Source organism: Akebia trifoliata, chromosome 7, assembly GCF_017979445.1.
Source record: "Akebia trifoliata isolate Shusen 1 chromosome 7, ASM1797944v1, whole genome shotgun sequence".
NCBI classification, from domain to species: domain Eukaryota; kingdom Viridiplantae; phylum Streptophyta; class Magnoliopsida; order Ranunculales; family Lardizabalaceae; genus Akebia; species Akebia trifoliata.
Genome location: NC_141381.1, coordinates 17,269,674 through 17,280,556, shown reverse-complemented (window position 1 = coordinate 17,280,556; position 10,883 = coordinate 17,269,674). Strand labels below are relative to the sequence as shown.

Sequence of the window (10,883 nt, the reverse complement as noted above, 5' to 3'; positions counted from 1 at the left end):
CAGGGTCTGACATAATTTTGTCTTATTAATTCCTTGATTTCGATGGCGCGGAGCTCATGTGAGATCTTGGATTTTATGAAATTTTGATGAGTTTAGAAATTCAGATATTTCTTTAGTCGCGTTTTAACAAATTGGAATTGAGTACAACTCGAAAAGTTTTTTAAAGTTCTTTTGATTTTTTTTAAATCCCTCTTTATTGCCTTCTTTTGTTGATTTTGTTCTATTTCTATCATAAGTTAACCCTTTCAATTTATGCATTGTCCCTTGTAATGATACATTTGATCCTTTCAACGGTGCAAGCACTGAGGTTGTTAGCAGTCGCCCCAAATCTAAGAGAGAGTTTTGCAGTTGGAACCAATGCGACAGTCAGTAGAGATCCACCGGACCCAACTTCAGTAATTCTACCTTTATTTATTGTTAGCCCATCGGGGAGTATAGCAAAACCAGGGGGAAGGAGTGCTACATAGTCTGGGTCTCTCCCATTTAGAACTACATTAATTGCAACAATATCAACAGGAGCATAGATTACAAAAGGCCCGTTGCATCGGTGCTACTCTCTTATAATATTAACATGTTGCTCTGGCTGGAATTTGGAGTATTAACTCGCAGTAGAGAGATACAGTTACCAAGATCTTTGCCATTAGCAATATGTGTTATTTCTTTAATAGCACCGCCATTAGAAAGAATGTCCCACTCACTTTTAAAGTTCTCATCGCGAAGGAAGTTGAAAACTCTCTTTGGTGGGACTGGAAGCCAGAAGGAAGTAGCTGCACTTGATACAATACCAGGAGGCTTGCCGGGATCAGTTATGTTTTTTCTAATCATGACCCTTACATCTTCAACGCCACTTCCCGATAATGTTGTCCATGTGTGAGCGGTGGAAGCACTCACACCAAAGCAAAAACTCATCATCATTCTCTCAGCCAACTTTCAACATATATTTTCGTCCTTCTTGACTTGTGATCACACCAACATCTCCAGCTGGCATATTACCAGTTATAACACTTGCAAGGCATTCGCACTGTCGATTTAAGGTAGCAACCCATCACTTTGCTCCAAATCCAAGGTCAGAGTTAACCAGTGTTCTATATATACTGTGAACTGCTTTCTCATCCACTTCTACATGTTCGACCAATATGATCTTGGGGTGACCATTTGGCATTTCTTGGATTAAACAGCTTGATGGCCTTCTTTGACATCTCGATATCAGGCAAGGACACAAATGATCCAAGAAAACATCGACCACCACCCAAATTCCTTCATCATGTTGTTTACAATACCTTACAAAGAAACTCTTTCAAGTTGGAAACAGAGGTGAAGGGACTTGAAATTCTATTATCATCATTTGAAGGGCTCCATTGTAGTTTTCTACTACGCCTCTTGATACGACCTCAAGAGTCAATGCTCTTAAAATAATACTAGAAAACATGATGGACCACTGATTCACATCTATAAGGATCTCAACAAGGTTAATGTGATTCATGATAACAATGATAGTTTCTCGAGAAGCTACTGACTTCAATCCAAATGGTTTTGGCCCAATTTCCCTCGGGAATGTTTGCATGTACTCATATTCACTTAGAATCTCATAAGCATAATCAAGGCTATGCACTTGCAACGGTTTCCCTAGTTAGGCTATTCTTATAAACTCTTTCATTGCTGCAACTACGAGTTCAATGATCAATGGTTTATCTACCTCAGTAGGCCCGGAGAGTGATCTCAGGAGGGGCTTGCTCGGGGTCCCTGCTTCGATGCCTTCGTGTCTCGTCTAGTGATGATGAGTCAGGCTGCCCGGATATGTGCTTTGGAGGAACGCCTTGACTCTTTTTTCATGATATTTAATTGATTGCGTTGTATTCACTCTTTTTGTATTTTCTTTTCATTATCTGAATGTATGCAAAATGTTGAAAGATTAATGCAAAGAAAATATGTTTTGTACTTACTTGGCCTCAGGTGTATCTAATGCTTTGAAAACTTGAAGTTTGAATAAGTTCTAGATTCTTCATCATCGGTCAAAATAGTAGTTTTTCTTTTTGAAATTTTATGAAATATCTTTATCAAATAAGTACGATAAATTCAGAGTTTGTAAAATCTTTGGTTACGATGATCTTGGTATTTTTGCCAACCATAGAGGATATAAACATCAATTATTCTTTTGATTCATTTAGAGTCATCCTCAGTGCCTTGGTATTTGAAAGATTGTTATCTGCTCGGGACACGGGTTTTCTTGGAAAGATTTCGTCGTTCACAGTTTATACTCTTGCGGGCCTGCAATTTTTTTTTGTTCACCCTTATTGTCCCTGGTGCCCATTACAGTTTTCACCAGATCCAGTTTCCAAATTTTTACGCATTGACGTCCTTTTTAGAATTTTCATCGTGTCGGTGGCTTTAATCTTGCCATAGTCTGATTCTTTTACTCATAGCGCCCTTTCAGGTTTTCACTATGCCCTTTCAGATTATGCTTGTATTTTTTTTATTTTTCATTACAATTCTGCTCAGATTTTATGTGTCTTTGTGGTTTGGTGACTCAAGTTGAGATGCGAGATCAGCTACTCTACATTTCAAGTACTCTTTTTTTTATAAATATCCGACCTAAATTCCCCTATTGAGTTTTCCAACGACTAACAAGACTTTGAAGTCCAGACCAAGTCGTAAGATCATTGGTGCTGCCATTGTCACTATGTTGCCCTCGAGCATTCCCTGATTAGAAATGACTTTTAGTGGGATAAAATATTAGCTTAGGTTTATGGTAGTGGAATGATACAAAAAAAAGTTAAAGTAGGGTCTAAGTTTATTTAAAGTGGGCTAAACAGGGGGTTCGTATATTTTTGTTTCGAAAATGTGATATATGTCTCCTCCCAATGTCTCTCGAACTTGTTTAGGCTGGAGATTTGGGTCGAGCTAAGATCAAGTGTCCGAGTTTTTGACCTTTTTGATTTTGTTGTATTTTTAGCCGTTTACAGTTTATCATCATGCTGGCCAAGAGTAATTTGATGCTTTAATCTTTCCGATTTTCTTTTCTTTTATTTTTTATTTTTTATTTTTTTTGTATCATCTTGTGTTGTTGACTTACCCCAATCTTAGGTTAAGAAATGAACGTGATGGCTCAAAAGGGTTGACTAGGGTGTGATAGTTAGTTTGGGATAGTAAAGATGGCCTTTCGTCATCTCAGGGTCAGATCTCAAGCGTAGTACTTTTTGACGGTGTCACCATTGATCGGTTGAGGGGAGACTTGTCCGTCCATTTCTGTGAGGATCAGAGCTCCTCCCGTCATCACCTTTTGCACAATGAAGGGTAACTCATAGTTTGGTCTGAACTTTCCTCTGGCGTCTTTTTGGATTGGTAGAATCTTCTTCAATACAAGGTCTCCCGACTAGAAATCTCTAGGCCTAATCTTTTTGTTATAGACACGAGCTATTCGTCGTTAATAGATCTGTCCATGGAAAATGATGAGACTATCGTTGTTCTTCTCACCGGAGTTAATAATAATCTTACTTTTACCTAACTTGTGGGACAAGTAGGGGATCGAACACAAGAGAAAGGAGGAATAGAGCTAAGCTTAGAAGATAAAATTCAAATTAACTAAAAGGAATTAAAACTGTTTTTCTTTATATTTTTGAACTTATAAGAAGATGTAAAATTGTTAGAAAATAAACTAAAGTAAATGAAATTAAAAGTAAGTAAATTTATGAATTAAAACACTATTGGAGGTAGATCTACCTAGAACATGTTGATGAGCAATTCTTAGTTTCTAACCTTTTTATAACTCAATCGTAAGCATACTTTATCTTGATCTAATCTAAGCATAAAGTATCTATATTAAGAATAAAAGGTGCAACAAACTTAAAGAGAATTCATAAGCATTTTAAATAAAAGAAAGGCATGAAATTAGAAATAACACAAGAACTTTCTCTAGGCTTTTCTACTCTCCAATGGAGGGGAACTTAGCCTAATATCATTGCAAGAGAGGGAAGATAAGAGATGAAAGAACTTTTCTTCATTTCATTGAGAAAATTACAATTTCTTCTTCTTCTACTTCTTACAAGACTATTTAACAAAAAGAAAATAATTAGAAAATAAAAATACAAAAAATAAGAGAATAGGCTAAGAGCCTTAGATTAAAGGAGTCTTGGATAAGAGAACCAAGATGGGACCCTTTATATAGAAATGAAGGTTATATTTATAGAGAAAATGTGTGTAGAAGAGTCTAAAAGTAACCTCCACTTTTCTTTGCACAAAAAGATAAAAGATGAGAATATGAGTTAAGGATTAGGACATTCCAAAGTGGGCCCAAATACTTTTGTATTGAGATTTTGATTCCAAATTGTTGATTTTCTGCACAAGAAACACACGTAATTAGATTTATCTAGTAAATAAATTTATTTATATATAATTAAGCCTAATTAACATGCAACGTGGTGATTTGAGACTTATCATGATTATTATCTTAATATGGATAAATAGGTACAAAAATCAAGATAAATATCCAAAAAATGTGTGTATAATTGAGTGTTTGGAAACACTCATCAGCAAATGGCCGCAAGGCATTTATCTTCAATCAAATTTAGTTGATCAAACCGAGCTTGAATCCATTCAGTTTCATTTAACTCTACTTCCTTTAAGATTCGGAGGGAAGGGATCTCCACCTCTACGGGTAAAACTACTTCCATTCCATAGATCAGTGAATATGAAGTTTCCCCAGTCGAAATTCTAAACGAGATTCGACGGGCGTGTAGTGCAAAGGGCAACATGTCGTGCCATCTTCGTATGTAACTGCCATCTTCTCGATAATTTTCTTGATATTTTTGTTGGCTGCCTCGACTGCTTCGTTCATCTTAGGTCTGTAGGGTATAGAGTTGTGATGGATGATCTGAAAGTTTTCACATATCTTGATCAATCCTTGTTATTGAAGTTCTTGGCATTGTCTGTTATTAATCCGCTGGGGAGCCCATATCGACAAATGATGTTGTTCTTGACAACTTCAATACATTACTTTTGGTGACATTGGCATCTGATGCAGCTTTTACCCATTTTGTGAAGTAATCAATAGCAACCAAGATGAAGTGATGTCCATTTGAAACTTTTGGTGAGATCTGTCCAATAATGTCCATGCCCCAAAATGAGAAGAGTCATGGCGTAGTCATACTGTGCAATTCTGAAAGTGGAGCGTTGATCTTATTGGCATAGATCTGGCAGAGATGACATTTACGAACGTGCTGATAACAATCGTTTTCCATTGTAGTATAATAATATCCCATTCTCATGGTCTTCTTGGCAAGCATGTGACCATTCATGTGAGGTCCACAAACTCCACCTTGTACCATCTAGATTAATCGTTTTGCTTCTACTTTTGCCACACACCAAAGTAAGACCTCGTGGTTGATTTCTTGTACAGAATACCGTTGCTCAAGAAGAATTGCCTTGCTAACTTCTGAATGGTCCTTCAATCGTTTGGCTTTGCATCTAAGAAGAGGGTTCGATCTTCGAGATATGCCATGATGTCTGAGTATTATGGCTTTTCCTCAGATTCTTCTACTTCAATAGGTAGACAGTAAGTCGGTTCATCTTGAATTCCAATCTTGATAGGGTCGATGATTAAGTCTTCTGAGATATTGATCATAGAAGCAAGTGTAGCTAGTGCATCTGCAAACTGATTCTTAGCTCTCGGCATGTATGTGAATGAAATTATATCAAAGCATGAGCTTAGTTCCTCCAAATACTCATGGTAAGGGACCAGTCTCTGTTCTCGGGTCTTCCATTCTCCAGTCGTCTGATAGACTACTAAGCTTGAATCTTCGAAAACATCGATCTCATCTACCTCGAGATCCAGTGTTGCTTTCAACCCTGCTATGCATGCTTCGTATTCAGCCTCGTTGTTAGAACATTGGAATTTCAATCTGATTGCAATTGGTACGTGGGATCCATCTGGCTTGATCAAAATTGCCCCTATTTCGTTTCCTTTTTTATTGGCTATCCGTCGAAGTACATTTTCTAGCCTGGCTCCTCATCATCGTCTTTAACCTCAGTCATCAGTATGGCTTCATCAGGAAAGTTCATTTTTAATGGCTCGTAGTCAAGCAATGGGTGCTCGGCTAGGTGGTCGGCGATTGCTTGCCGTTTGATGGTTTTTTGAGTGACATAGGTGATGTCAAACTCAGATAATAATAATTGCCACTTTGCTGTACAACCTGTTAATGTCGATTTCTTGAAAAGGTACTTGAGGGGTTCCATTATGGCAATAAGCATAGTTGAGTCACTAAGAAAATAGTGGCGTAGTCGTTGAGATACCCAGACTAGCACACAACAAGTTTTCTCAAGTGTCGAATATTTCACTTCGTACTCGGTAAATTTCTTGTTGAGATAGTAGATAGTCTACTCCTTCCATCCTGATTCATCGTATTGCCCCAGTACACACCCCATTGACATTTCTTGTACTGAGATGTACATAAGTAGGGGTCGCCCTAGAGTAGGAGGGACTAGGACTGGTGAATTGAGTAGATATTGCTTGATCTTATTGAATACTTCTTGACAGTCTTCGTTCCACTTTTTCGGTGTGTCCTTCCTTAGTAGTTTGAAGACTGGCTCATAGATAGACGTAAGTTGAGCAATGAAACGACTAATATATTGTATTCTCCCCAAGAATGCCCGAACATCTCTCTTTGAAACGGGTGCTTTCACCTCGAGGATATATTTGGTTTTTGCCAGATCTATCTCGATGCCTCTTCTGCTGACGATGAAACCCAATAATTTGCCCGATGTTGCTCCGAATACACATTTTGCAGGATTTAGCCTTAAACTGTATTTCCTCAGCCTGTTGAACAACTTTTTTAGATTCACTAGATGGTCTTCTTCAATGTTAGATTTAACAATCATGTCCTCTACATAGACCTCCATTTCCTTATGGATTATATCGTAAAATAATACGGTCATTGCCCATTGATAAGTCGCTCATGTGTTCTTCAGTCCGAATAACATGACTTTGTAGTGGAAAGTACCCCATGGTGTGATAAATACAATCTTTTCTTAATTTTCTTCTGCCATTTTTATTTGATTATTGCCTAAGAAGCCGTCTATGAACGAGAACATGCCGTGTCCTATTGTACTGTCGACTAGAGTGTCGATGTGTGGTAGTGGGAAATCATCCTTAGGACTGGTCTTCTTCAAGTCTCAATAGTCAACACACATGCGTACCTTTCCATCTTTCTTAGGTACTAAGACGACATTAGCCAACCACTCAGGGTATGTAAAAACTACGAAGAATCCTGTTTCGAACTGTTTCATGATCTCATATTTGACTTTGAGGGTCTATTTTGGTTTTAGCCTTCTCAGTTTCTACTTGATCGGCTTGCTTCTTGAGCCCTCAAAACAGTTTTTACCCGAGGACGATGGCTCGTTATGATCCTCAGACAAATTAGATTAGTTTAACGGTATTTTTTTTAGGCCTTAACAGCCTCAAGGGTCAATGGGAATTCCTCCCAATTGTTTAAAATTTTCCCTTCTCTGAGGGGCGGATGAGATGTGAAGGTGATTTGGTTGGTGGTTCGAAGATGACCATTATCTCCAATTGATCTTTGTTAAGTTGGGACATAGTCCCTCCCAAGCTTGGTGGGATAATGACTGATGCCTAGTCGATGCCAGTGGAGAAGGGTGATTTTTTCTCTTGGTTCGTGGTGGTTTCCACTTTTGTGGATTCTAGAACGATCTCTGAGAGACTTTCATCGGAATCCCCATTGAATAAGACATCAATGCCTTCTATGAAAGATGATTGGGACTCAACGACTAAGTCTTCTTGACAGTGTTGGGGTTTGAAACTCACTATTTTCTTCTTTCTTGTTGGCTTTGTTGACAATGGTTCTGAAAGACTGTCGGGTCTGACTTGTGATTTCGGGAAACTGACGTTGATATGAGGAATCCTGCCCAGATTCCAGACATTAAGCTCACGATTTTGCTTTTTGACTAATTGGAGTTCCCTTTTTTTGTCGTTCATTTTCATAATATCTTTTTTCGTGGGCCTGAATCCCAAACCAAAATAAGGAGTATGTTTCTTTGCTTCAACTAGTGTAACTTTCCCTTTTCCTCCCAATCTTAACCCTTGCCTGGGTCGATAACCTACTTTTTTTAGGACCCGACCAATCATCAGATTTTCCCTTGATAGTTCTGCCTTCACCTACTCATTCCCTTTTTCAATGTGGTTAACAGCAGCAAACTGATAAGAATGATATAACGCCTTGTCTTTTGTCATCTCTATGTCAATAAAGGGGACGTCCGGAGTTCTCTCAGCTGGAATCAAGTTTTTTGCTAGTACAGATATCATCCTCTGCCCCATAATAAATTTGACTCTTTAATGCAAAGAGGAAGGCATTGCCCTAGCAATATGGATCCATGGCCTGCCCAGTAGCAAGTTGAAAGTTGTAGGTATCTCCATGACTTCGAATGTTACCTCGAAGGTGTAAGGTCCTATAGTAATTGGTAAATCTATCTCTTTCAGAGAGTCCCTTCTCGAGTTGTCCTCGGAGAGCCTTATTGTTGGGTTTAACATGTGACCAGTCCGCATTAAGTTTTTGAAAGGTTTTGAGAGGACAGACATTGAGGGCTGAACCATTATCGATTAACACCCTAGCAACCATCATGCCCTTGTACATGATCATGATATTTAGTAGCTCGAGGTGCCCCCGTCCATATTGCACGAACTCACTTTCTATGAAGACGATGGGGTTGGAAACCATGATTTGACCCACTATTTGTTCTAACTGTATTGGAGAAGTAGTTGTAGGTACATGCAATTTTCCCAGAATTCTCAGTAGTGCTTCTTGATGTTCTTCTGATTTTTGTAACAGACCCAAGATGCTGATTTGAGCCGGCTGTTTGTTCAGTTGATCCACACCATTGTGTTCACTCTTGCGAATGACCTTAATGAAGTTTGCTACTTCCTTGTGTGTCACCTTCCCTATTTTCTCTTCGTTTATCTTGCCCTTCCCCTTCTCCTTTCTTTTCTCCTCATCCACTATTATTTTTGTTGTTTCTTTTGCCTCCTCCTTGATGTTTATCCCTTTTATCGGTACCCTCTGACACCTCCCTACTCTTGTCATATGGCCAATGTCGGCCACCATTGCCCTTTTCATTATTTTGACCCCTACATCGTAGTAACAATGGTTTCATAGCTTCAGGGAACCGCTTGGTTAGAGTTATATGGGAATGGTTTTGGTGAGCGTATAGTTATTGGGGATGGATCGGGCTTCACATTGAGGATGAGAGGTAGTAGTTGCATTTTGAATGTCGTGGGGATGGGAGAAGCTACTTGAAAAGTCGATGGAGCGTATGGAATGACGAGTGGTGAACGTGAGGATGAGGTGTATGGTATATGAAGGGGGGTCAAGTCATATTTTGAAGACTTGACAATGTGTACGGTATGATGAGAGGTGGCCTGGTAGAAGTATTTTGATGAGTGGGATGGATGGTGAGATCAGCCATTTTCAATGGCGATCGTGTATTTCGATGCTGGTTTGTTGTGTATTTATTGACGGTGCTGACTGTTGACGTCTCTGGCTTCCTTGTTGGGTGGATTATAATCTTCGACCCGATAGGAACTATCAAAGTTGATGGATTAAAATCGGGTTCCCCAAGAATGACATTTAATCTATGCCCACTTCCCCCTCCATTGTGGGTAGGTAGGGGGTTTTGGTTGATGTTCTACTGCTGAGTGGGATTCGTTGGTCCATCCAGTATGAGTACTTTTTTATCTATCAAATTTTGCACCTGGTGCTTGAGTTGCCAGCACTGATCAGTAGAATGTCCCAGTGCACCCATATGAAATTCACAAAATAAGTTGGGGTTATACCCTGGTCCTTTCGCAGCCTCTGGATTTGGTGGTTGTTTTGTGAGGTACTCTCCCCTAAGCAAGATCGGAAGTAATTCTGTCAGCGTCATAGACAATCTGGTGAATACCCTGTTTACCTTGTTGGGCCGTGCTTGTTGATTTTGCCCATACTGTGGTGTTGGTTGTGCTTGCGAAGGAATTGTCTGAAAGGGATTTTGCGGTGCTAGAGACCAAACAGCTCGAGGTACTGGTATCCAAGGGACTTGTGGTGCCTGCGGTCTCTGAACTGGTGCCTAGATGAAAAGAGGTTGGTTGGGTTGTACATTGTTGACTTGAGTTTCCTCTTTCTTTTTGAAAAAAGGGACTAACTTCTTCTGTGTCGATGTCCCTGCTGTTGCACTTAGGGCTGTGAAGTCAAATATTAAACTAGTTCGAATCCCGTCCTCGACCCGGTTTGCCACTTGAACTAGATTGGAGAAAGTGCCCGTGGTATGCCCTACTAGATGAGTGTAGAATGAATGTCCTAATGTAGAGATAAACGTGGTATTCATCTCTTGTTCGATCATAGCGGGCCGTACCTGGGAAACTAACTCTCGCCACCTTTGGGCGTATTCATTCACTGTTTCCCTCTGCTTCCTCGTCATTCTAGCCATATCATTCCGATTTAGACCTACATCTGTGTTGAATCGGTAATTGTGCCAGAACATTTCAGCCAGGTCTTGCTAGTTCTTGATGAACGTGTGATCTAGTCCTGAAAACCACTTGAGGGCCGGCCCCATTAAGCTTCTTTGGAATAACTGTACCAGTAGCCTGTCATCTTCGCCATATTGGCACATAGATCCACAGTATAATTTTTAGTGTGACAGCGGACTTCCTACTCCATTATATTTCTCAATTTTTGGGCATTTGAACTTAACCGGCAGCTGGGCATTGAGATAGAAGCAAAGCTCCCTGAATCTTGTCCCTCCTAAAATATTTGTACCCTTCATTTGTCTCATTTCCTCTTGGAGAGACTCAATTTGCTAGGCCATTTTGTTATCAGTGGCATTTTTGGCCTCGGGCACCC

General features: G+C 39.6%; 1 pseudogene; it reads right to left on the bottom strand.

The window, feature by feature from the left end:
* Positions 1–250: 250 nt before the first annotated feature.
* Positions 251–10,461, bottom strand: LOC147398289 (homeobox-leucine zipper protein MERISTEM L1 pseudogene; annotated as a pseudogene).
* Positions 10,462–10,883: the final 422 nt, after the last annotated feature.